Below are 26,588 nucleotides of genomic sequence, written 5' to 3'. Positions count from 1 at the left end.
AGTTGTTGGTTGTAGCGGGGTACCATCTAGCTCTTTTGGTCTCAGGTTGATGTAGTCTGGTTTATGTGGCCCTTTCTGTCTCTTGGGCTCAAAATTACCTTGTGTCCTTGTGTTCTTCATTCTCCTTTGTTCCAGGTGGGTTGAGACCAATTGATGCATCTTAGATGGCCACTTGCTAGCATTTAAGACCCCAGATGCCACTCTCCAAAGTGGGATGCAGAATGTTTTCTCAATAGATTCTTTATGTCAATTGACTTAGGTGTCCCCTGAAATCATGGTCCCTAAACCCCTACCCCTGCTACACCAGCCTTCAAAGCATTCAGTTTATTCAGGAAACTTCTTTGCTTTTGGTTTAGTCCGGTTGTGCTGACCTCGCCTGTCTTGTGTGTTGTCTTTCCCGTCACTTAAAGTAGTTCTTGTCTACTATCTAATTAGTGAATACCCCTCTCTCTTCCTCCTTTTTTTTTCTCTCCCTGCCTCCCACCCTCCCGCCTCTTGTATCCATCAAAGGTAGTCCCTTTTGCAACTGACTAATTTCACTCAGCATAATGCCTTCCAGATTCCTCCATGTTATGAAATGTTCCACAGATTCATCACTGTTCTTTATCAATGTGTAGTATTCCATTGTGTGAATATATCATAATTTATTTACCCATTCGTCCATTGATGGGCACCTTGGTTGTTTCTGTCTTTTTGTTATTGTAAACAGTGCTGCAAAGAACATGGGTGTGCAAAGGCTCTTATTTCTCTAGGATATATTCCAAGGAGTGGGATTGCTGGGTTGTATGGTAGTTCTATTTCTAGCTTTTTAAGGAAGTGCCAAATTGATTTCCAAAGTGGTTGTACCAATTTACATTCCCACCAGCAGTGTATAAGTGTTCCAATCTCTCCACAGCCTTTCAAACATTTATTGTTTTGTGTCTTTTGGGTTAATGCCAGACTTGTTGGAGTGAGATGAAATCTCATTGTAGTTTTGATTTACATTTCCTTAATGGCTGATGATTGTATTTCCTCATGTATCTGTTAGCTACCTGAATGTCATCTTTACTGGTGTCTGTTCATATCTTCTGCCCATTTTTTGGGTTATTTGTCTTATTGTAGTTGAGTTTTTGCAGTATCATGTAGATTCTAGAGATCAGGCGCTGATTGGAAATATCATAGCTAAAATGGATTAAATTTCTTTATCCAACTAAACTCAAACAAAGTATTTTTAAAGTGAACAAAATATAAATGTTACATATCCATATCTTTTTTGTTTGTTTGTTTTTGGCTAGAAACTACTTGATTTTACAGTTCATGGAATACTCTGCTTATATTGGGCAGACTACTTTTTTATCTTTCTCCATGGATTTTTTTTTTCCTCAGATTTTAAACCAATACTCCATTCATACACATTATATTAACCTAAAATTTAAAAAGCCTGTTTCTGTATAAACTAAATGATTTCATAATTGAGCTTACTCTGCAACTGGCAATTGGAATCTGAGTGGAGATTAAGGTAAATACGGAGCTTTTAGTTTCCTTGCCACTTAATTTCCTGTCCTTTTTTGTTTTTATGAAATTTTCATTTCCTCTGATAAAATTAATAAAATTCATGCATGCTCGAACATTTGTATGCTGTTAGACTAATTAATTTTGAACTTTAAAGTAGGAAAGTAAATAAGCACCCTTTATTATGCTGTAACTATATTTTCATGAATCCACTTGATCTTTAATAGTAAAATTTTAGATCATTATATTTTTAAGCTATGCAAAAGAAGTAAACTGTCTCCTCATTTATTGAGATGGTTAGGTTCAAAAGACCAGGTCACTGTGCAAAATCATTGTTATGTGAAAATGGAGGATGACCACATCAGATAACAAAATGGAAGATGACTACATCACCACATAACTGCTCAGTTAAATCATTACATAACTGCCAAATACTGAAAGCCGTAGCTCAACCAAGTTGACATATAACTTTAACCATAAAAGGCAGCATTTCTTTCACTTTGCACCTCACCATTTGTTACTGCCAGACGTGTATTTTTTATGTGCAAAATAACTGGATAGTAGATTTTTTACTGTTGTTGTAAATGTGAAACATCAGATAAAGAGGTAGTCTTTAAGTGAGGAGAAGGTGTAGATTGTCTCAGCTAGATGACCTACATCTTCTCCTCACTTAGAGGCTACCTCTTTATCTGACATTTCTACAGTCAAGTAGAAAGTCAACTGTTTTAAATATTGGATTTTAAAATATTCTGAAATGTTTTAAAAGTAATTTTTGAAAAACTTGCAGTATTTTCATGCATATATGCATCTGTGACATATTCTACAAGTTTTATTGATTTACAAGTACAAAAAATTATTCTTGCCAAGAGAAGAGTAAATAAATTAACAGAATATGTCTAAAATATCTATAATCTGGTTTTGAATATATGAGAACTGCTGAAATAAAACTGACGGATTATAATAGTTCCAAGGAGACTGTTATCATTGATCACGTATTCTACTTAGAGATTACTCATAGTTCTTCTTCTTTTTTTTTTTAACCTCAGGTTAAATAAATAACATTTAGAGGCTTTTTAATAATGATTACTGGGTGTAGTTTATTTGATTAAATAAGCACTGTTTATATTTAAGTGCTTTTAAATTGCTCCTATATGCCTCGGTCATTATCTGATTATCATTACAATGTAACCTTATAAAATCCTCTAAACTAGGTGATCATTATTGTGAATATATCTGTATGTATGCTATATATATGTATATATGTATGTATGTGTGTGTATATGTATATATGTATTAAACCTTATGAATAGCAGCAGAACATTGTCTGATATATAGTGCTGGAAGATGAGCCCCCCAGGTTGGGAGGCACTCAAATGATGACTGGGGAAGAGCTGCCTCCTCAAAGTAGAGTCTACCTTAATGACATGGATGGAGTAAAGCTTTTGGGACCTTCATTTGCTGGTGTGGCGGGAATCAAAATGAAAAGAAACAGCTGTAAACATCCACTAAAAATCGGAACCTGGAATGTACAAAGTATGAATCTAAGAAAGTTGGAAACCATCAAATATGAAATGGAATGCATAAACATCGATGTCCTAGGCATTAGTGAGCTGAAATAGACTGGTATTGCCCATTCTGAATCAGACAATCTTATAGTCTGCTATGCTGGGAATGGCAACTTGAAGAGGAATGGTGTTGCATTCATCATCAAAAAGAATATTTCGAGATCTATCCTGAAGTAAAACACCGTCAGTGGTAGGGTAGTATCCATACGCCTACAAGGAACACCAGTTAATACGACTATTATTCAAATTTATGCACCAATCACTAGGGCCAAAGATGAAGAAATAGAAGATTTTTATCAGCTGCTGCAATCTGAAATTGAATGAACATGCAATCAAGATGCATTGATAATTACTGGTGATTGAAATGCGAGAGTTGGAAACAAAGAAGGATCAGTAGTTGGAAAATATGGCCTTGGTGATAGAAACAATGCCGGAGAGCAAATGATAGAATTTTGCAAGACCAACGACTTCTTCATTGCAAATACCTCCTTTCACCAACATAAGTGGAGACTATACACATGGACCTCGCCAGATGGAACACACAGGAATCAAATTGACTGCATCTGTGAAAAGAGACGATGGAAAAGCTCAATATCATCAATCAGAACAAGGCCATGGGGCCGACTGTGGAACAGACCATCAATTGCTCATATGCAAGTTCAAGCTGAAACTGAAGAAAATCAGAGCAAGTCCATGACAGCCAATATATGACCTTGAGTATATCCCACCTGAATTTAGAGGCCATCTGAAGAATAGATTTGATGCATTGAACATTAGTGACTGAAGACCAGATGAGTTGTGGAATGACATCAAGGACATCATCCATGAAGAAAGCAAGAGGTCACTGAAAAGACAGGAAAGAAAGAAAAGACCAAGATGAATGTCAGAGGAGACCTTGAAACTTGCTGTCAAACGTTGAGCAGCTAAAGCAAAAGGAAGAATTGATGAAGTAAAAGAAATGAACAGAAGATTTCAAAGGGCCTCTCAAGAAGACAAAGTAAAGTATTATAATGACATGTGCAAAGAGCTGGAGATGGAAAACCAAAAGGGATGAACACCCTCGGCGTTTCTCAAGCTGAAAGAACTGAAGAAAAAATTCAAGCCTCGAGCTGCAGTAGTGAAGGATTCTCTAGAGAAAATATTAAACGAAGCAGGAAGCATCAAAAGAAGATGGAAGGAATACACAGAGTCGTTATACTAAAAAGAATTAGTCGATGTTCAACCATTTCAAGAGGTGGCATATGATCAGGAACCGATGGTACTGAAGGAAGAAGTCCAAGCTGCTCTGAAGGCATTGGCGAAAAACAAGGCTCCAGGAATTGATGGAATATCAATTGAGATGTTTCAACAAACAGATGCAGTACTGGAGGTCCTCACTCGTCTACGCCAAGAAATATGGAAGACAGCTTCCTGGCCAACTAACTGGAAGTGATCCATATTTATGCCTATTCCCAAGAAAGGTGATCCAACTGAATGTGAAAACTATAGAAAAATATCATTAATATCACACGCAAGGAAAATTTTGCTGAAGATCATTCAAAAACGGCTGCAGCAGTATATCGACAGGGAACTGCCAGAAATTCAGGCTTGTTTCAGGAGAGGATGTGGAACCAGAGATATCATTGCTGATGTCAAATGGGTCCTGGCTAAAAGCAGAGAATACCAGAAGGATGTTTACCTGTGTTTTTTTGACTGACTATGCAAAGGCATTCGACTGTGTGGGTCATAACAAATTACGGATAACATTGGGAAGAATGGGATATCCAGAATACTTAATTGTGCTCATGAGGAACTTTTACATAGATCAAGAGGCAGTTGTTGAGGCAGAACAAGGCAATACTGATTGGTTTAAAGTCAGGAAAGGTGTTCATCAGGGTTGTATTCTTTCACCATACCTATTCAATCTGTATGCTGAGGAAATAATACAAGAAGCTGGACTATATGAATAAGAACAGGGCATCAGGATTGGAGGAAGACTCATTAACAACCTGTGTTATGCACATGACACAACCTTGCTTGCTAAAAGTGAAGAGGACTTGAAGCACTTACTAATGAAGATCAAAGACCACAGCCTTCAGTATGGATTGCACCACAACATAAAGAAAACAAAAATCCTCACAACTGGACCAATGAGCCACATCATGATAAATGGAGAAAAGATTGACGTTGTCAAGGATTTCATTTTACTTGGATCCACAATCAACAGCCATGGAAGCAGCAGTCAAGAAAACAGACGCGTTGCATTGAGCAAATCTGCTGCAGAAGACCTCTTCAAAGTGCTGAAGAGCAAGATGTCACCTTGAAGACTAAGGTGCACATGACCCAAGCCATGGTGTTTTCAATTACATCATATGCATGTGAAAGCTGGACAATGAATAAGGAAGGCCCAAGAAGAACTGACACCTTCGAATTGTGGTGTTTGCAAAGAATATTGAATATAGCATGGACTGCCAAAAGAACAAACAAATCTGTCTTAGAAGAAGTACAAGCAGAATGCGCCTTAGAGGCAAGGATGGCAAGACTGTGTCTTACATACTTTGGACATGTTGCCAGGAGGGATCAGTCCCTGGAGAAGGACATCATGCTTAGCAGAGTACAGTGTCAGCAGAAAAGAAGAAGACCCTCAGTGAGGTGGATTGACACAGTGGCTGCAACAATGAGCTCAAGCATAACAGCGATTGTAAGGATGGCTCAGGACAAGGCAGTGTTTCTTTCTGATGTACAGAGGGTCGCTATGAGTTGGAACTGACCCAATGGCACCTAAGAACGACATATGTATATATATATGACCCCGGTGGTGCAGTGGTTTTATATGTTTTATGCAACTGAGCCAACAAGCAACGTCATTTTATATAGAGAAAAATCGAAGTTGTCAAGGATTTCATTTTACTTGGATCCATAGTCAATGTCCATGAAAGAAGCAATCAAGAAATCAAATGACATATCGCATGGGCAAATCTTCTGCAAAAGACCTGTTTAAAGTGTTGAAAAGCAAAGATATTGCTTCATGAACTAAGGTGCACCTGAACCAAGCCATGACATTTTCAATTGCCTCATATGCATGCAAAAGCTGAAGTGTGAATAAGGAAGACTGAAGTAGAATTGATAGCTTTGAATTACGGTGTTGGCAAAGGATTTTGAATAGACCATGGACTGCCAGAAGAATGAACAAATCTGTCTTGGAAGAAGTACAGCTAGAGTGCTCCTTGGAAGCAAGAATGGCAAGACTTCATCTCATGTACTTTGGACATGTTAGCAGGAGGGACCAGTCTCTGGTAGAGGACATCATGCTTGGTAAATTAGAGGGTCAGTGAAAAAGAGAAAGATGCTTGATGAGATGGTTTGACACAGTGGTTGCAACAACGGGCTCAAACATAGCAATGATTATGAGAATGGCACGTGATTGGACAGCGTTTCATTCAGTTTGTATGTAGGGTTGCTGTGGGTCAGAATCGACTTGATGGCAGCAAAAAACAACAGTATACACACACAGACACACATGCATATATATGTGTGTATATATACATATATATACATACACACAGAGAGAGAGAAAGAGAGAGAGAGAGGACAAATGACTAATTTTTTTTTTTTAGGTTTTTTGGAAATATTTTGGGGAAAAATCTGCAGTTAATATTTTTCAATTGTAAGTGACTGTTTTAATATTTAATATTACTATTTATAAAATTTAGTACAAAATCTAGGTGATTTTATTATGGATAACTTTAATTAAATATTGTTATGATCTTCAGGTAACTCAGAATATCATTTCCTAAGATATTTTATATGTTTTGAATTTTTTTATTAAATATATTTTTAGAAGCATTTACTCTCAATGAAAAGGTCATTTATTCATTCAGGTTTATTTTGTCATTCCAAATGTTACGTATTCAAAATAAAGGATATGGAGATGTATGTAGAACTTGATTTAAATGTTTCTAATATTTATTCTTATTTCATTACTTTCTTTTTGACCAAGGAAAGTTATAGAACTGGAAGTGAAGAGAAAATAAAGTTCCAAAAACTGGGTCATTTTACTCAAAGGAAACACAAACATACTACATCTCATTATTGGGAGTCAAGAGGGATTCCAGTTCCCAAAGACACCCCGAAAAGAGCTCATGCATAGCACAACATATTAAGATTATTTTAAATAATGGCAGAACTAAAATTGTTTTAATGTTACTTTTTCAGTAAATGAGGGGGAAGAAAAAGAGTATTCCAGTAAGATTATTTCCTGCTCTCCTCTCTCTTTTATTTCTTTTCTTCGTTGTTGCTTAGTCTGGTTTTTGTTTCTTGTACTTCACCAGGGTTGCAGTGAGACTAACATTGACGTGGATTGTGAAAGTGGGTGGATACTAATATGATAGTAAAATATACTTCTAATTGTTTCTGAAAATCTAAGTTCTCATCTGGATAGGAATATAATTATTTTAACAGGTCATAAATACAAAGACAAGTATGTCTTCTGCTTCAGAATTCATGTAATATATTACACACGCTAATGTTTAACTTTCAATCCCATTTTTGGACAAGCGCATTCTGTGTGCCCTGTCCCTAATATTCAGATATCATGTTAGGACATTAAGGGAAGTGTGGTTTGTGTGTGGATGTTTGGGGAAGAGGCAAGAGGGACCTCAATGTGACAGGAGTTGGAGGAATATGTGCTGCCTTCTATTTCTCTCTTCCATGTCATTTACGTATACACATGTAATAATATCAGGGAAGATGAATGTACTAAATTCCAAAGTCTATTATTTTACCTATAATATTATTAATAAAGAAGTCCTGGGGTTGTGCAAATGGTTAAGCGCTCAACTACTATCAGAAATGTTGGCGGTTCAAACCCACCCACAGGCACCTCTGAAGACAGGCCCAGCAATCTGCTCCTGAAAGGTCACAGCCTTGAAAATTCTATGGAGCAGTTCTACTATACATACATGGATTCTCCATGAGTTGGATTTGACTCAGTGACAACTAACCTCAATGACAGCAATTATTAATAAACTATACAGGAAATCAGTATGCATTCCCATTCACCTATATAACCATTCATCCATTCATTCAATAAATATGTATTAATCGTTGTTCCTTTATCATTGCACTCAGTGGTACAGGTTGGACAAAAATATATATATATATTACTAATCGTCATAGAGTTGACAATTTAGAGAAGAGACAAAAATAAGTTCAGTGAGGTCAGTAATAAATATATAACTAAAAACTGGAAAAAAAATCCAATGCTATGAAAAGATAGAAGCAAACTGTTAGATCTAGTTTGAGGAAGAAAGGAATGTTCTCTGAGATAAGATCTAAGATATGAGTATGAAGAATGTAAGCAAATTAAGAGGCCTGAAGGACAAAAGGATGCAGGTAAAAGAACTCCATATGCCAGAGAGAAGCAAGAGGTTATATCCATGGAAATAAAGGCAGGAGAGTGTGGATGAAACTCATAATGAGAAGACGATGGAGTGAGAGGTGGCTGGAGAGGATGACTAAGTGCAGATCCTGCTGAGCCATTTCAATGACATGGAGTTTGGTACCATATAATCATTTGTAGTTTCCATTAAAGGAATCATACTAAGTTTTCTTAATGACAGCATGAGTCATTGTGTAGGTATGTTGTCTGGTATTACTTCATTCACTCAGTAACTACTTCTTTAGTGAGTACCTGGGAATTGGTCCTTTCTCAGCAAACCTAAATCTTGTCACCCCGGGAAAGCAGATTTAGACTAGTGGAACTAGAATTGCTCTATGTCCTAGGGTGTTCAGTGCCCCATAGTGTCATGCATCCAAAGGGTAATGATTCATAAAATATCAATACTAATTGAGAAATACAGCAAAGTGAAGATTTATTCTATTTTAATTTCAAGTATTTGGAGGAATAAGTCAGATCATTTACAGTGCTTCTCTATGGTGACATTATTTTAATGGTGTCATTTAAATCCACTTCAGTGCAATGCAGTAATTTTGAAATGATAAATTATGCTATTTAATATTTCAATTGAGACATTGGTTAGATACAGAGATTCAATTGTTTTAACCAGGAGTTTTAAAGATTTGCTTCCATCTTCAGTTGGAGCCCTGTACTATATTAATAATTTGTAAACTAACCATTTCTTTCGATTTGTCAGAAGTAACATATATTGATTGCAAAACAAATGTTATATGTTGTTCTTTAGATCCACTTAACTTTCAGTTTCGAACAACCCAGCAAAGTATGCACTGCTTGAAAAGATGAAAAATGATGAGTTCACTTACATAGCTGTACTCTTAGTCCCAGACCAATAAGTCTTTTTCCTTTTTTTGTCATTTATCACATATTTATAAGTGGGACTTGCCTCAAGGAGAAAAAAAAAAGTAGGAAAGTTAGTATTTGAAACATTTACCTCATATTTTTCTTGCCCCTGTTCTACTTACAATCAAAACAAAATGATAGTTGGAAGTGGATCATTTTGAGCAAATAGAATATGCAATTACATTAAATGTTTTGGCCTTTAATTTATATGATTGTTCAAGTGAATGCACTAGGAGCCAAAATGAGGCTAGACTCAGGATATTTATTGTTCAGCTAGAATGTGTTAAAAGCTTCCAAATTGCCCTTAAGGAATCAGAGTTGAGGGAGGCACTTATTTCTATGTGTATCCAAATATTAATGTGTTCTTGTTCTCATGCAAAAAAGGGCAAAGACTCAAGCAGAGACATCAGGCTTGCTGGGACAGCATTTATTGTTAAAAATTAGTGCGAGCATGCAGTCCCATTGCCTGTCACACTCTGGGGAAGCTCATAGAAATCTGAATTGAGCTCATGGAAGTGAGCTATTAGGGAAACACTGCTCCTTAGGCTGAGGAATTTTAGGAAAGAACCAGAAAGCTTTTCCCCTGATGTCAGCAGGGGTCAGCACACAAGAGAAATAAGATGGTTCGGAACCTTGAATCCAGGCAGCTCTCTATTGCCAGCTCAGTGTAGCGGCTGGCTGAGATTTGGAGAGATAAATCCCTCCTCTGACATGTTTCAGGGATGGAGTACAAGACTAGGAGTTGTAGTTGGGTCACATGGTAAGCTCATTGTGACGTTGCTCTTCATGAGTGAATTGGGACTGGGCTCCAAGTCTTGAGTTTGACCACAGTTGTTTGCATTAGCACCAGACTTGGAGGTAAATAAAACCCTCTCTGGGAGTCCCATCTGTAGAGAGTCAGTCTTGGCGAAGTTAACCTTTCCCTTTCCCTTGTGCATATCAGGGATAATTTTAACTGGATTCCAAGGCTCAAAATGGCAGGTATTAAAGACCTTTAATTATCACTATAGTCAATTACCTCCTTTAGACTCTATTTGACTGACGCTGTGGCAAGTCATTCACATTCCCCAGGAAGCTGCTTTCTTCCATTTCCTCAGAATCATTTACATTTTGGAACCTTTCCATACAGGTGTGGAGGAAGATACATACTATGGTCAAATGGAGTAGTTTTTAAGTAATGGCCTCAACAGCTATCTTCTGTTCTTGTAAAGGAATTAATGCAGCTACATCTGTATTGTCTTTCATAGTTAAACTCCCTCTCCCTTTTTTTTTCAAATGCGTGTTAATAGTTTTTGGTTAGTTCCCATTATTTTTTTTCCATTTAATGTCAGGAAGAATAATTACATGATTTAATTAGTGTGTGTGAACTAATAAACACATACATACATACACACATACACATTCACGATTATTTTTATAATCAGCATTAGTTCACACTATATTGCTTTAGTTGTAGGTGACAGTTTTTGTAAAGATTTCTAGCACGTTGGATATATTTCCCCTGAATCCAACTGCCATCTGAACATTTTACAACAGCAAAAAATACAAATGCTGCTCTTTTGACCATTTTTTTTTTTTTTACCTCAGGATATTTTTGTCTGTTCATAATTGGTTTACTATTCTCGCATTGTCAAAAGAACCCTGTGCTTTTCAACATTTAACACCTGTGAACAACTGTGACTTTACTGCAAGCAATAGGCATAATTGGTTGCAAAAGAACTGAAGCTCGCTAGCAGATATTGTCAGACTTACAACAAATACTTTCCAGTTAAAAGAAATACGGTCTCTAATTTACAGTTTTATTTCTTTCACAATATTTGGCTTGATATGTTTACTTCCAAATTATGGATGTTTTCTGGTGAGTTTGTATGTGTTTCTTTAGCTCTCCACAACCTCTTCTAAAATTTTTTTACAAGTTTATTAGCAATTTAGTTTGTTTTTTTGGGGGTAGAAAAAAATACTACATGTTATTCAGTCTTTCTTTTAAAAGATGATCTCTTTTGGATTTCTCGTGTGTGTATATAGCTATATCCTTTTATAAAAGTAAAAAAATTAAAAAAAAACAATAATTAAAAAAATTAAGAGTTATATATGATCCTAAAAATGACTTTGGCAGGGAGTGGAGGTGTTGGTCAAGCCTTGCGTGGAGTGTGTGTTGGGGGAACCAGGTGGGAGGGGTCCAGTGCAGAACGCAGGACGGTATGAGGGCACTGTAGCCCTCCAGAACAGTACAAGATGAGTTCATACAGAAAAGGAAATTTCTCTGTTGGCCCAGGAAAGATGATGAGATTTGTATTATTTTTCTTTTTACTTTAATCTTTTGACCCACATGGCTTTCTGCTACAGGTCTGAAGAGTCAGTAGATGATAACTGAACCCATTGCCTTCGAATCAATTCTGACTCATAGGGACCCTGCAGGACAGGGTAGAACTTTTCCCATAGGATTCCAAGGAGCAGTTGGTGGATTCGAACTGCCGATCTTTTGTTTAGCAGCGAAACACTTAACCACTGTGCTACCAGGGCTCCAGAAGATGACTACTGGTGTAACACCATAATACCAGCATGCTGTGTGTTAAATGAGTGGATATAGATTGGCGGGCAAGCAGGATATGTTCCAAAATTCTGTAAGATCTTTCATTCAAAATGCAAATATTTTTTATTAAAAATTATTTTTAGTACCAAATTGATTCGAAAATAAATTTTTGCTGATAAATTACCCTTCTTCCAAGCAACTGTGTAGAAGTTAAGGTGTTTAGGCCAGTCATAGCCAACCACACTCTTCATTGCTGCCATGATCATCACTTTCATAGAGCTCCCCCTTCCACATCCCTCCATTTTTTCTCTCCTCTCATCTTTGTTCCTGTTTCCCTCTTACAAAAAAAAAAAAAAAAAAAATGTTGCCGTGGAGTGAAATCTGACTCATAGTAAACCTTTAGCACAGAGTAGAACTAACTGCCCCTTAGGGTTTCCAAGTAGCAGCTGGTGGATTCAAACTGCCTACCTTTTGCTTAGCAACTGTAGCTTCCTGTAGCTGGTAACCACCGTGCCACCAGTTCTCCTTTCCCTTTTAGCGCTTTATTTTTCTTAGCGGAAGAGGTCCTCAGTCATGCTGGATGTCTGAGCCTACTGAAGAATGTTCCCTCAGAATTAAAGTTTTGCCTCACTCAATTCACAGGAGACAGTTAGGAAGGTTTGGAAGATTTCTTGTGCACTTAATGACTCCCAGAGAGCCAGAAATCACTCAGCATCAGTCACTGTATCCTATTTTTGTGTGTGTTTGAGTGTGTGTGTGTGTGTCCTGTGTATGTGGGATGAGGGTAGAACAACAGAGTATCAAACCATCTGTGTAGATGACAATTTCATCCCTCGCAAAATTTTTACTCTGTGAAGGTGATAATACCTAAATTGTTAAGAATTCATGTTCTACGTATACTTCTGTGCTGTAGTATAATTGCCCTACCACCACCTTCATAGCTACTAATGATATAATAGCTAACAATAGGTGTAAAATAAAATATGTGTCTTAAGGATAGATGATTTCCCCCTGAAGATTTACCTCTTAGTGGTGTAAAGGAGGAAGGACTGTTCTCTGATGCCCATAATTCCAGAATAGCCCATCAGGGGATGGTCACCCACTCTGGACAGGGGCAATGAGTAAAGTCCATTGCCCTCAGGGGACATTCCACTTTTACTACCCCTTTTACCTTTTACTATCCCTTTCCCCTACTTACTTTCTGTACATACCTTTTGGCACGTAGCCATGACTGCTTGCTGTTATATTAATCCCAGAAGAAAGGGGTTTTGGTGTTCTGTTCCAATGGCACAAAGTGGGGCATGCATGGATGTAAATCATACCGTGGGACAGGAACCTAACCTCGGGGAACCTTGGCTGATGATGATAATGCATGCTGTTCTACTCATCCCTGTTCTGTTTGTTCTGTGAATAATGAATGCCTGTTGACTATACCATTACAATGGTGTCTGGTATGTGCTCTGCTCTAAATGTTCTTCACTAGGAACTTGTAAACACAGGACACTGCACTATCAGAAACTTTCAGGATCTGCAAGCCATATCACCATCTGGGAACATAGAATGTTATGTCCTAATCTATAAAAACATCTCTCATAATGTCCATTTACTATCTTTCTAAAGAAAATAGCCATACTTTGTGTCTATTCTTTCATTAGTCACATCATTGTCTTCAGATCATTGTCTCTTTGTGAAATCTCATACTTGTAGGCTCTGCAAATATTCACTCACATTTTCATATTGTATATTGTGATTTTTGAATTATCCAAACTCTACAATATTCCTATTTTTTTCACAAATTTCCTTCAAATTATTCCTCTAATACTAGCTCAGCCTGTATTAGATTTTTATTGCTACATGACAAATGACCCCAAATGTAGTAGTTTAAGGGAACAAATATTTACTATCTTCCAGATTCTGTGGTTCAGGAATGGGGGAGTGGCTTACTGAGTGTCTCTATGTCTTTTGTGTCATTTCAGTGAGGCTGGAGGATTTGTTTCTATGAAGGGTCATTTATCAGGCTGCTGGCAGGAGTCTTCAGGGTCTGTCCATAGGCTGCCTGAGTATCCTCCTGACATGGCAGATAGCTTTCCCTAGAGAGCAGTACAATAGATCAAGGAGGGAGTTCCAGTGCCTTTAATGACTTAGTCTCTAAAGTCATATACTAGCACTTCTGCTTTATTCTATTTGTTAATGGTGAGTCTCTAAATCCAGCTCATTCTCAAGGGTAGGTTCTGAAGGGGGCATAGATTCCACTCTTGAAGGGAGCAGTATTGAATAATTTGTAACCACATTTTAAAACTGCCATACCACCTATAACCCTCACCAGTGGAGGATATGCATATTTATACCCATAAAACATCACAAGACTTAGATTAGAAAATTAGGAGAGGAGAGGAAATACCAGAGAAAATGGGCTGCCTATTATGTTTTCTCGAATAGCCTTCTTTCAAATACACAGAACCCTTCCTTGAGGTTCATGCCATTGTACTCTATTGTTTTCTAATGCGTTGCATCCATATATTCTAGAAATGTCCCTTTCTCACACTGAAGATTTTGGGAGACTATCAATTATAGATTTATTACAATTTATACTGTAATCCTGGAAGTGTTGGGGGAGGAAGGACTTTGGTAGAATTTACTCTAAGGTTATTAAAAAAAAGAAAAAAGAATAAGCTTGCCTTATGGGCAGATGTTCCCTTTGTTGCTAAGTAGTTTTTCCAGAAAATAATTCAAAACCCCAGTAGAGGGATAGGGTTTATATGCCTGCCAGAGAGTATTCTGGAATCAGGGCCAAGGAGTGTTGGAGAACTTATGAAAGGGAAGTTCTTGAGGTCACAAAATCCATGATAAATATTTTTATTTATGCCCTTCTTTTCTGTCTATTGCCTCACGTTTATCTTCCACATTGCCAGATACCTTGGATTCAGGACCCTTCTGGTTCAATATTTCCAGAGAATAAATCTGGCCCTTTAGGTACAGGAGGGAAAGAAAGATACAGCCTTTCATTCAACTCTTCTAATTTCAGCCCTGAGTCCTCTGCCTGACTCCCACAGTCCCTCCAAACCAATACAGCTCCAAGATTTAAGATAGTAGGAATAGGTTTTACTCTTTTCACTTAGGTTTCATCTTTCTCTGCTCAGTTTAAGGGTCCATATCTTCCCCTTTCTTCCAAACTAGACGTTGACATTGTTTCTTCAATGTGTTCTCCTCTCCCACTGTTTTGTTCTTGTGGACCTGTATGCCTTGCCATTTTAGTGGTATTTTGAAATGCAACGTAGATAAACAAACTTGCTCAGACTGAGAATTGAACTGTTATTCTCTTCTTTCTTTATTTTTGGTCTTATTTGCTGGCACCGCCATCAATGTAATTACCAAAGCTGAAAGTAATTCAAGTTTGTTTCCTCCCCTTTTTCTCCCGTATCTACTCAATTACAAAGGCATACATATTTTGTCTTACCATGTTTTGTATGATCAGGACTCTAAAATCTCTGTTCCTGAAAATGCTTCCCTAATTAAATATCTCTTCATCTTTCCATTAACTACTGTGACTTGATCTCCCTCCTCTTAAAAGCACATCCTCAAATCCAGCATCTACAGAGTGACAGAGTGATCTATTTCGTATATGTATCTGGGCTGTGACCCTTTGCTTTTTAAACCCTTCGGTTCCATACCTCTGAATCAAAGTCCAACTCTTTAACTTGGAGCACAAGGCCTTTTTGGTGTGATTTCTGGATAATATCCCACCAGTAAATTTTCATTACTCCAGGCTTACACTCTATATTCTAGAATCACCTACAAATCTCTATAGTTTTGTCATTCCCTCTGATTAAAATGATGTTCTCATTTCATGGTTTTTTGTTTTTTGTTTTGTTTTGTTTTGTTTTGTTTTCCCATCTCCTACTGATCTTTGAAAATAGATCAGGCAATTTGTCTTCTCCATCATGAAGTATTCCTTGCCTATTACCTCTTTCCTCTTGTCACATTCTATCAGGCTGGTTTAGCTATTGATTATTTTCTCTTTCGTGGAAGGCACCTTTATTATTATCCTTATCACATTTATTATATTTATCTTTAAATTATCTTTTTTCCTCCTTGGGAATGTGGATATTTTGAAGCAGGCAATGTGCCTTATCCATAGGTTTAAGTCCTTGCTCTTAGTATGGTGTTGGGCACACAACTGCAGCTTAATGAGAATATGAATAAATTGATAGCCTTTATCCTAAACGAAGGGGACAGGCAGAGAGAAAGTAGTGTACTCTGATTCCAACATATGAAGTTACTTGTATTGCAAGTGTTTTCAGTCAACACAAACTTCCATGACTCAATGGTGTTACTTATGCTTTTCTTTCTGCTTGGAATGCCCTTCGCTCTCTTCTCTTCAGTGAATATTACAACTGAGATCATATATTGTAATTTTTTTGTAAGCTTCCAATGTAGGAGAGTCTTATTTTAGTATAATCTACTGCACAGGTCAATTTTCCCACCTCTAATAGAGCATTCACTACTGCAAGTGGTAAAGCAAGAGACCTCCCAGAACTTAAGAGTGGAATAAACTTGCAGTGATTGACTCAGCATTTGGTAAAGTAAAACTCTTCTAAGCAATGATACGAGAATGGGTAATTGAGCAGTTTTATCCAGTAAAGAGGCCAGGATCTTGCTTCAAAAAAGGCTATTTATATTGGCAAACTCATGTCTGTTGTAGATGTTGGGGAAATATAGTTAAAAACTAAGTCTACTTCCAACCCAGAAAATGTCTCCACAAAAGTAGAAGAGAAAGAAACTTTGTTATTGAATAAGCTTTAAACCAGAATGTGATGCATCACAGGTTATCTGCTAAAGAAATTGCAAAGACAGAAAGAAATCTTACCCATTATATAGCTAAGTGGATAAAACCCATTCCATTTATGTTAAGATAAAATTCCTAATTTTCTAATATCTTTATGCTAATCTTCTTCCAAACCAAACCCATTGCCATCAAGTCGATTTCAACTCATAGCTACTGTATGCACGTGAAAGCTGGACGATGAATAAGGAAGGCCCAAGAAGAATTGACACCTTTGAATTGTGGTGTTGGAGAAGAATATTGAATATACCACTGACTGCCAAAAGAAAGAACAAATCTGTCTTGGAAGAAGTACTACCAGAATGCTCTTTAGAAGCAAGGATGGCGAGACTACATCTCACATATTTTGGACATGTTGTCAGGAGGGATCAGTCCCTGGAGAAAGACATCATGTTTGGTAAAATAGAGGGCCAGCAAAAAAGAGGAAGACCCTCAATGAGATGGACTAACATAGTGGCTGAAACAATGGGCTCAAGCATAGCAACAATTGTGAGGTTAGTGCAGGACCAAGGCAGCGTTTCGTTCTGTTGTGCATAGGGTCGCTATGAGTCAGAGCCGATTCGACGGCACCTAACAACAACAACAACGATCTTCTTCTAGGAAACTGGGAGGTAGAGCTGTGATCTTTCTTGAGGATTACATCTGAAAAGATATAGCTCTCAGGAAGCATCCTTGACTTTCACACTTTCCAAAGAGACAGGAAAGAAATTATAAGTTATCTAAAGTGAATTCTGAAAGAACAGGGAAGGAAGGGAGCCTCTTCCCTTATTTTCAACTAGGAGAATCAAAACCACTTATTTAGAATTTGTATTTGTCCCTTCACAGAATCAATATCTAAAATGACGATTGTTTTAATGAGGGACAAATGATTGTTTAGTTCAAAAAAACACATGGGATTGAGACTAGGATGACTCAGTATACAACCAGATTTGACTATTTGGAAGATGACTAGACCAAAGATTATAGTCTTCCTGTCAAATTCTGGGGAAACACATATGTCTGCACATAGACACACCCTCGGATATGTTGATGACATCACTGATTAGTTTTGTTTCTATTTGTGTAGCTCTTTCTGTCATCACTGACCTGAGAAGGTAGGCTTAATCTTTCCTTCCAGATATTCAAATACACATTAAGTGCTCAAGAATTTTATTGAGAGTGAATGTTCAATATTTTGAAACACAAATATATGTTGGTAGATTCATTATAAATCTCACTTGAACAGCTTTATAGAACAGTAGATCAGTTCAATTCTCGGGTTGTGATTTTATAAAGCTTAGGACAAAATATGTTGCTAGTGAGCTTGCTTGACATTTTCTATTACATTTTTCTCTTTCTTACTTTGGTTATTGACAAAATATGTTGCTAGTGAGCTTGCTTGACATTTTCTATCACATTTTTCTCTTTCTTACTTTGGTTATTGTTATACAGTCCAAGGTAACTCTTAAGTTGAAACATCCTGGAATAATGGTATTATTAGTCCTCTCGACTTCCAAGTTGAAGTGTACTGAACCAGTCACTAATATTTCAAACACTAAGAAATAAGTCCCCTGGAGCTTTGGGGCATCTCGTTATTCCTACCTCCTTTGTTTTGCTTGCTTTTTTGTGTATAATAACCCTTGACATGTTATATTTCATTATTTTAAAACACAATGTTTCAAACATGCCACGTCCCAGGAGATCATGATTTAAAATGGAACAGAGGAATATTCTCAGGAAATGAAATGGAAATCAGATCAAGCAGTTGCTAGGGAATTGAAGATGTCCACACAATTACCCAGTGTAACAAAAATAAGCTGTGTATATGTCATTTCTACCTTTTTTTTTTTTTCTTTTCTTTTCATTGTGAAGAGGATAGATTCATGTCTCATTTCCTCTTTTGGAGTCATGATTTTCATGAGCATATTATGTGCCAAACGTGAATACAACTAGTAGATATGATAAAAAATGATGGCATTCTCAATGTATTCCCTGCACAGCCTTAAGACTTCAATCCTCTGCTACTATATTCCATTATAGTTGCAATGTTGTAAACAGAGAAGAAATAAAATGACCAAGATGAAAAGCATAATTTGTTGAAACTGTTCCCAAAAAATAAGTGTGCAAAGATGATAAGAATATTTCCATTGGGTTTCAATTCCAAATTTTGGACTGTATTCCTTGCAGTTTATGGTAGCAAAAGTCTAAAAGAGGCCCAGAAACACTGATATTTTGTTATTTGAAATTGAAAATTTATAGACTTACATCACTGTATAAAGAATTGTGAACAAAAGTCTTAGCAAATTATGAATCACGATTGGGAAATAACCATTTTATTTCAATAGGGAAGTGCATTTCAAGCAGGCCAGAAAAGTAAATCCAATAGTAGAATAATAATTAAAATCAAAGTAAACAAAAGAAAGAAAATCTTATAGTTCATTTTAAACTTTATTTACAAAAATTACATCATTTACTACCTCCAATTTCCCTTTTGCCCTACCTTGTTTTTCTTGTAGCTCCTTCAAATTTATATTTCTTATCTTTTTCCATAAAACTTACTCTTTTTTTTTTTTTTGTAGAAAGCTGTTTTATGAAAGATAGGATTTACTCAGGCTTTCTGAAATAATAATAAGGTTTATGGAAATATACAGATCCCTGAAAATCCTGGAGAAGATGAACACATAGACCTCAATATGGGAAGAAGTTATGAAAGGTCTGCAGGTCAAATACTGTTCTCTGTTTCTCTCTTTCTTTCTCTCCTTGTGTTTCTCTCTTCCTCTCTGTTTCTCTCTTTTTTTCTCTTTCTTTGGGCCCCATCTCTCCTTTCATATGTTTCTTTATTTTGAACTTTATTTTGAACTCCACACCCCTACTCCCCCCAAAAAAGAAAGTACAATCATTTCTGGCTTCAGCATCTATCACCAGATAGCTTAATTTCTTAGTTTCTAAAGCTCCTTGAGTACTGTATGTTTTATCCGGTCTATCAATTCAACAAAAGCCACAAACCAAATGTATCTGACCAGGCTATCAAATGCTTGTCACTGAGTGAGATTTATACCATTTTATTAATTACCCACAGTCAGGAGAGACAGGGGCACAGAGAAAAGAAGAAAAAAGCTTCCCTTTGAAGTGACTTTAAGAAGCTCTGCAGAATCAGCTGCGGTCAAGTTGGCTCCACCTCACAGTATTCCATGTGTGTTGGAGCAGGACTATGCTCCATAGGGTTTTCAGTGGTTCATTTTCAGTAGATCACCAGGCTTTTCTCCTGAAGTGCCTCTGGGTGTACTCAAACCTTTAACCTTTCAGTCAGCCATTGAGCACGTTAATGATTTGTACCACTCAGGGATTTCATAAGAAAATCTAGCACACACAAAAATTCATTACTGCTTATAGATTTTTATATATATATATATATATACACATACATATATACACATATGTACATATATAATTTTACACATTTACAACTAATTTTTAGACTTTTCCAGTTAATACAGACTATTGAATTTTTTTATGCAAACCAAACATTAGTTCCCCCATTCTGATATTTGATATTGTTGAACTGAAATTAACCTAGGTATGCAATCTTCACCTGGATAAGGTTCTTGATAATTTCAAAAGGTATTCATACACTGAAAATGTGCTTGTTCAAAAACAGACTTTCAAAACAAATTAACATCATGCTACTTTCATCCGGCATACTATCTTCATCTTCAGGACACTCCCTTGACTCTTCATATTCCAGCTGGTGATTGGGTGGTTGTTAAATTTTTGACGTCTCCTCTGTAGAATGCATCCCACTGTTATGACCCCCTCCGAACGTGTGGCTACTTTATCTAGCCCTCCCCACTACTGGACAGCCATTTCTCTTCAGTTAGCTGGTTATCTAGCACTGGAGCCAATATAGATTCCAGCCATTAGGTGGCTATTTAGAGAAAATTAACAATTGCGTAAGAACTACACTTTGTCTGGCAGTGGAACAAAGGCAGCGTCTAGCTATTCCCCAGGACTTTAAAACTTAAATAAACCCTAGAATAATCAAACAATTATAGAAGTCGACTCTTTCAAGACTATTTGCATTTCTTTCTTCCCTGCGGCAGAATTCCCATACCTTCTTCTGGAACCTCTTTCTCCCCTCTGTATATGGTTCCTTGTGGACAAAATGAAAGACATACTTTTATTATTAAGCATAAGAGCTGGTAGTGGATGGTTTGTCTATGCTAATTGAAAGCAGTATTAACAGCAATAACTTAAATGCACACAAAATCAGTGGTGTCAGTAGGGTTGATGCCACTCAGTGCAGTAATTTATGGTGTCACTCACCCCCTGCTAATTACCTCAATTCAATGTGCAGATGAAACCATGTGATTCGAAGCCTTGTTGTAACTGGTAATAATGATGGCTTTCACTGGAATGCATTAGAAAGTTCAAGAAGTAAATTAGCACAGTTTTAGCCTTGTAGTTATATTGATACACTTAACCTAGGCTTATGAAAAATGTGTTTGCTGTTATACCTACTGGGATATTCTTATAAAAAATAATCAATTTCTGCTGAAACACTGCATGAAAAAATTTTATAGAGAGCCATATTGGTGATACCCCCTCTGACAGTGTCACCCAGTGTGATCCACACCCCCCAACCCCTCTAGTGACACCACTTCAAAAATATTAAAATTTTAGTTTTTGTATTTACTTTTATACATTGTCCTAACCAGTATTTTCCCATAGCTTTTAACTAAGAGCAAAATGTTACTGTCACTTCTCAAGGATACCCAAGAATATAAAGCAATAATCTGGACATTAAAGAAAAGCTAGAAATAGAAATTGCAAAAGAACTAGAGATTCTTCATACTGCCCACACATATTTTGCCACTTAGGAAATTTATTTTCAAAGCTGTTAGAATTTCCCTGGTTTTAAGGATATGTCCAAACTGCCATATCACTTTATTTATACCTTTTTTTTTTAATTAACTTTTATTGAGCTTCAAGTGAACGTTTACAAATCAAGTCAGACTGTCAAATATAAGTTTATATACATCTTACTCCATACTCCCACTTGCTCTCACCCTAATGAGTCAGCCCTTCCAGTCTCTCCTTTCATTACAATTTTGCCAGCTTCCAACTCTCTCTATCCTCCCATCCCCCCTCCAGACAGGAGATGCCAACACAGTCTCAAGTGTCCACCTGATATAATTAGCTCACTCTTCATCAGCATCTCTCTCCTACCCACTGTCCAGTCCCTTTCATGTCTGATGAGTTGTCTTCGGGGATGGTTCCTGTCCTGTGCCAACAGAAGGTTTGGGGACCATGACCACCGGGATTCCTCTAGTCTCAGTCAGACCATTAAGTATGGTCTTTTTATGAGAATTTGGGGTCTGCATCCCACTGATCTCCTGCTCCCTCAGGGGTTCTCTGTTGTGCTCCCTGTCAGGGCAGTCATCGATTGTGGCCGGGCACCAACGAGTTCTTCTGGTCTCAGGATGATGTAGGTCTCTGGTTCATGCGCTCTTAGTTGTGGTGTGACCTTGGTGTTCTTCATTCTCCTTTGCTCCAGGTGGGTTGAGACCAATTGATGCATCTTAGGTGGCCGCTTGTTAGCATTTAAGACCCCAGACGCCACATTTCAAAGTGGGATGCAGAATGTTTTCATAATAGAATTATTTTGCCAATTGACTTAGAAGTCTCCTTAAAGCATGGTTCCCAAACCCCGCCCTTGCTCCGCTGACCTTTGAAGCATTCATTTTATCCCGGGAACTTCTTTGCTTTTGGTCCAGTCCAATTGAGCTGACGTTCCATGTATTGAGTGTTGACCTTCCCTTCACCTAAAGCAGTTCTTATCTACTAATTAATCAGTAAAAAACCCTCTCCCTCCCTCCCTCCCCGCCTCATAACCACAAAAGTATGTGTTCTTCTCAGTTTATACTATTTCTCAAGGTCTTATAATAGTGGTCTTATACAATATTTGTCCTTTTGCCTCCGACTAATTTCACTCAGCATAATGCCTTCCAGGTTCCTCCATGTTATGAAATGTTTCACAGACTCGTCACTGTTCTTTATCTATGCGTAGTATTCCATTGTGTGAATATACCACAATTTATTTACCCATTCATCCGTTGATGGACACCTTGGTTGCTTCCAGCTTTTTGCTATTGTAAACAGAGCTGCAATAAACATGGGTGTGCATATATCTGTTTGTGTGAGGGCTCTTGTTTCTCTAGGGTATATTCCGAGGAGTGGGATTTCTGGGTTGTATGGTAGCTCTATTTCTAACTGTTTAAGATAACGCCAAATAGATTTCCAAAGTGGTCGTACCATTTTACATTCCCACCAGCAGTGTATAAGAGTTCCAATCTCTCCGCAGCCTCTTCAACACTTATTATTTTGTGTTTTTTGGATTAATGCCAGCCTTGTTGGAGTGAGATGGAATCTCGTCGGGGTTTTAATTTGCATTTCTCTAATGGCTAATGATCGAGAGCATTTTCTCATGTATCTGTTAGCTGCCTGAATATCTTCTTTAGTGAAGTGTGTGTTCATATCCTTTGCCCACTTCTTGATTGGGTTGTTTGTCTTTTGGTGGTAGAGTTTTGACAGAATCATATAGATTTTAGAGATCAGGTGCTGGTCGGAGATGTCATAGCTGAAAATTCTTTCCCAGTCTGTAGGTGGTCTTTTTACTCTTTTGGTGAAGTCTTTAGATGAGCATAGGTGTTTGATTTTTAGGAGCTCCCAGTTATCTGGTTTCTCTTCGGCATTTTTGGTGATGTTTTGTATTCTGTTTATGCCTTGTATTAGGGCTCCTAATGTTGTCCCTATTTTTATTTCCATGATCTTTATCGTTTTAGTCTTTATGTTTAGATCTTTGATCCACTTGGAGTTAGTTTTTGTGCTTGGTGTGAGGTATGGGTCCTGTTTCATTTTTTTGCAAATGGATATCCAGTTATGCCGGCACCATTTGTTAAAAAGACTATCTTTTCCCCAATTAACTGACACTGGGCCTTTGTCAAATATCAGCTGCTCATATGTGGATGGATTTATATCTGGGATCCCAAATATGTTCCACTGGTCTATGTGCCTGTTATTGTACCAATACCAGGCTGTTTTGACTACTGTGGCTGTATAATAGGTTCTGAAATCAGGTAGAGTGAGGCCTCCCACTTCTTCTTCTTTTTCAGTATTGGTTTGCTTATCCGAGGCTTCTTTCCCTTCCATATGAAGTTGGTGATTTGTTTCTCTATCACCTTAAAAAATGACATTGGAATTTGGATCGGAAGTGCATTGTATGTATAGATGGCTTTTGGTAGAATAGACATTTTTACTATGTTAAGTCTTCCTATCCATGAGCAAGGTATGTTTTTCCACTTGAGTATGTCCTTTTTAGTTTCTTGTAGTAGAGCTTTGTAGTTTTCTTTGTATAGGTCTTTTACATCCTTGGTAAGATTTATTCCTAAGTATTTTATCTTCTTGGGGGTTACTGTGAATGGTATTGATTTGGTGATTTCCTCTTTGATGTTCTTTTTGTTGATGTAGAGGAATCCAAGTGATTTTTGTATCTTTATCTTATAACCTGAGACTCTGCCAAACTCTTCTATTAGTTTCAGTAGTTTTCTAGAGGATTCCTTAGGGTTTTCTGTGTATAAGACCATGTCATCTGCAAATAGAGATAATTTTACTTCCTCCTTGCCAATCCGGATGCCCTTTATTTCTTTGTCTAGCCTAATTGCCCTGGCTAGGACTTCTAGCACAATGTTGAATAAGAGCGGTGATAAAGGGCATCCTTGTCTGGTTCCTGTTCTCAAGGGAAATGCTTTCAGGCTCTCTCCATTTAGAGTGATGTTGGCTGTTGGCTTTGCATAGATGCCCTTGATTATGTTGAAGAATTTTCCTTCAATTCCTATTTTGGTGAGAGTTTTTATCATAAATCGGTGTTGAACTTTGTCAAATGCCTTTTCTGCATCAATTGATAAGATCATGTGGTGTTTGTCTTTTGTTTTATTTATATGGTGGATTACAGTAATGGTTTTCCTACTATTAAACCAGCCTTGCATACCTGGTATAAATCCCACTTGGTTGGGGTGAATTATTTTTTTGATATGTTGTTGAATTCTATTGGCTAGAATTTTGTTGAGGATTTTTGCATCTATGTTCATGAGGGATATAGGTCTGTAATTTTCTTTTTTTGTAATGTCTTTACCTGGTTTTGGTATCAGGGAGATGGTGGCTTCATAGAATGAGTTGGGTAGTATTCCGTCATTTTCTATGCTTTGAAATACCTTTAGTAGTAGTGGTGTTAACTCTTCTCTGAAAGTTTGGTAGAACTCTGCAGTGAAGCCGTCCGGGCCAGGGCTTTTTTTTGTTGGGAGCTTTTTGATTACCGTTTCAATTTCTTGTTTTGTTATGGGTCTCTTTAGTTGTTCTACTTCTGAATGTGTTAGTTTAAGTAGGTAGTGTTTTCCCAGGAATTCATCCATTTCTTCTAGGTTTTCAAATTTGTCAGAGTAGAATTTTTCGTAATAATCTGATATGATTCTTTTAATTTCAGTTGGGTCTCTTGTGATGTGGCCCTTCTCGTTTCTTATTCGGGTTATTTGTTTCCTTTCCTGTATTTCTTTAGTCAGTCTAGCCAATGGTTTATCAATTTTGTTAATTTTTTCAAAGAACCAGCTTTTGGCTTTGTTAATTCTTTCAATTGTTTTTCTGTTCTTTAGTTGAGCTCTAATTTTTATTATTTGTTTTCTTCTGGTGCCTGATGCGTTCTTTTGTTGCTCACTTTCTATTTGTTCAAGTTGTAGGGACAGTTCTCTGATTTTGGCTCTTCTTTTTGTATGTGTGCATTTATCGATATAAATTGGCCTCTGAGCACTGCTTTTGCTGTGTCCCAGAGGTTTTGATAGGAAGTATTTTCATTCTTGTTGCATTCTATGAATTTCCTTATTGCCTCCTTGATGTCTTCTATAACCCAGTCTTTTTCAGGAGGGTATTGTTCATTTTCCAAGTATTTGATTTCTTTTCCCTAGTTTTTCTGTTATTGATTTCTGCTTTTATTGCCTTGTGGTCTGAGAAGATGCTTTGTAATATTTCGATGTTTTGGATTCTGCAAAGGTTTGTTTTATGACCTCATATGTGGTCTATTCTAGAGAATGTTCCATGTGCGCTAGAAAAAAAGTATACTTTGCAGCAGTTGGGTGGAGAGTTCTGTATAAATCAATGAGGTCAAGTTGGTTGAGTGTTGTAATTAGGTCTTCCGTGTCTCTATTGAGCTTCTTACTGGATGTCCTGTCCTTCTCTGAAAGTGGTGTGTTGAAGTCTCCTACTATAATTGTGGAGGTGTCTATCTCACTTTTCAGTTCTGTTAAAATTTGATTTATGTACCTTGCAGCCCTGTCATTGGGTGCATAAATATTTAATATGGTTATGTCTTCGTGATCAATTGTCCCTTTTATCATTATGTAGTGACCTTCTTTATCCTTTGTGGTGGATTTAAGTCTAAAGTCTATTTTGTCAGAAATTAATATTGCTACTCCTCTTCTTTTTTGCTTATTGTTTGCTTGATATATTTTTTTCCATCCTCTGAGTTTTAGTTTGTTTGTGTCTCTAAGTCTAACGTGTGTCCTTTGTAGGCAGCATATAGACGGATCGTGTTTCTTTATCCAGTCCGAGAATCTCTGTCTCTTTATTGGTGCATTTAGTCCATTTACATTCAGCGTAATCATAGATAAATAAGTGTTTAGTGTTGTCATTTTGATGCCTTTTTATGTGTTGTTGACAATTTCATTTTTCCACTTACTTTTTTGTGCTGAGACGTTTTTCTTAGTAAATTGTGAGATCCTCATTTTCGTATTGTTTGACTTTATGTTTGTTGAGTCATTACGTTTTTCTTGG

The sequence above is a fragment of the Elephas maximus genome, chromosome 18 (genome assembly GCF_024166365.1).
Source record: "Elephas maximus indicus isolate mEleMax1 chromosome 18, mEleMax1 primary haplotype, whole genome shotgun sequence".
In the NCBI taxonomy this organism is placed as follows: Eukaryota; Metazoa; Chordata; class Mammalia; order Proboscidea; family Elephantidae; genus Elephas; species Elephas maximus.
The sequence above is the reverse complement of the archived record's forward strand: the minus strand, read 5'-3'. Positions refer to the sequence as shown.